The following is a 1,834-nucleotide window of genomic DNA, read 5'->3' on the forward strand; positions in this document are numbered from 1 at the left end:
ATCACCAACTTTTCCCGCACGAGCGAAAATTCTGCCGGTGCCCAGGAAGGAGCAGACCAACCGGGCATGCGCCGGCTACATCAATCAGAAGAGACTACGATTTACCTGGTCACACCTACAGAACGCCCCCGACATGCCCGTGTTCCGCCTATTGACCACCCACTCCTAGAAAAGCCGCTCTCGGTGAGCGTCTCGCGCAGACTTCCCAGTCGCCCACTCTTGTCGGGACTGCATTAGGAACTCCGTCCGAGAGCTCCACGGGGCGACTCTCTTGGCCTCCTTTGCCGGAGGCCGACAGACCTCTCCCTACCCACCTTCTTCCCTGAAACTAGGTGACCAAAAATAAATTTGCAGTTTTGCTCCTACCCTTGCCTACTCGCTGGTTCTTTTGTGCTCGCTCTGGTGGTCTTAGAAAAACAAATCAGTTGGTGCCGAACCTGGCAGGAGACCCCTCCTCAGGGCCCCCAAGGTCCGGGGAGCCTCCTCCTCCTCCTTCCATGCCGCAGACGGACCAGGACCTGAGACCCGCTTCACTCATTTTCACGGCCTCTCTTGTGTAAGTGCCCTTGTCTCCCTTTACCTCCCTCAGCGAAAAATCCTGCACAGGTCCGAGGCCCACTTTTGAGCCACCAAGTGGCTCAGGAGACCCGTTCAGGATAGATACGTCTGCCTGAAGGTAATCTCCACCTTGGCTCCAAGAGCCTCCAGTCTGTCTCTGCTGGTTCCAAAGGACGCTTTGAAGCCAGGCAGAGATCCACTTCCATTTCCATTGTGTCCATTGTGCAAGTAAAGAGGAAACAAATGGGAAACCCCCAGTCCAAAGTGCCAAAGAGCACCCCTTTAGGGTGCCTCCTAGCCAATTTAAAAACCTTACAGCTCGAACAAGACCTTAGGAGGAAGCAGTTAATTTTCCTTTCCACTGTGGCGTGGCCCCAATACAAACTAGACAATCAGTCTCAGTGGCCACCAGAGGGCACCCTAGGGCGCAATGTTCTGACCAACCTCATCAATTTCTGCCAGCGGCTAGGCAAGTGGTCCGAAATTACTTACATACAAGTCTTTGGGCCTTACACTCTCATCCCGACATGTGTAGCTGGTGCTCTTTGGCCCAAGTTATGCTAGCCAAGGACGCCGGCTCACTGGAACCCGAAAAAGAGGAGTCTTCATTCATTTCTGTTCAGCCGGAGGACCTAGGCTTTCCCTCACTTCCGCCCTACACTTCTCCTCCTCCCTCCGTCCAGACTCCTCCTTCCTCTTCCTTAACTACTAGTAATCCACTCGGTCCTGTGCCTGCTTCGGGGCCCCCAGCTGGCGGTCTTGAGTCTCCTGTCTCTGCCCACACCCGCTCTAAGTGCCCTGCTGATGCCCTCACTCCTGCCCCACACCCTCCTACAGTGTTAGCACCTTTACAAGAGGTAGCTGGGGCAGAGAGGGTAGTCAGAGTACATGTCCCTTTTTCACTGGCCTATCTTTCCAAAATTGAGAAGCATTTAGGTGATTTCTCAGCTAATCCTACCATATACATAAAGGAATTTAGATACCTTTGTCAGGCCTATGACTTAACTTGGCTGACCTCCAGGTTATCCTAACCTCCACTCTGAGGAGCAAGAGTGCATCCTAGCAGCCGCCAGGCAGGACGCCAACCAACTACATTTAACTGATGCTGCCATCCCACTAGGGGAGCAGCAGTCCCCTCGGCAGACCCAGACTGGAACTACCAAGCAGGCCAGCCTGGGCGCTGTAGGCAAGACATAATGGTCCAGTGTTTGTTGGCTGGTATGCAAGCAGCCTCAAATAAAACTATAAATTTTAACAAATTAAAAGAAATTGTTCA

This window comes from Colobus angolensis, unplaced genomic scaffold (assembly GCF_000951035.1).
Source record: "Colobus angolensis palliatus isolate OR3802 unplaced genomic scaffold, Cang.pa_1.0 Scaffold458, whole genome shotgun sequence".
Taxonomy (NCBI): domain Eukaryota; kingdom Metazoa; phylum Chordata; class Mammalia; order Primates; family Cercopithecidae; genus Colobus; species Colobus angolensis.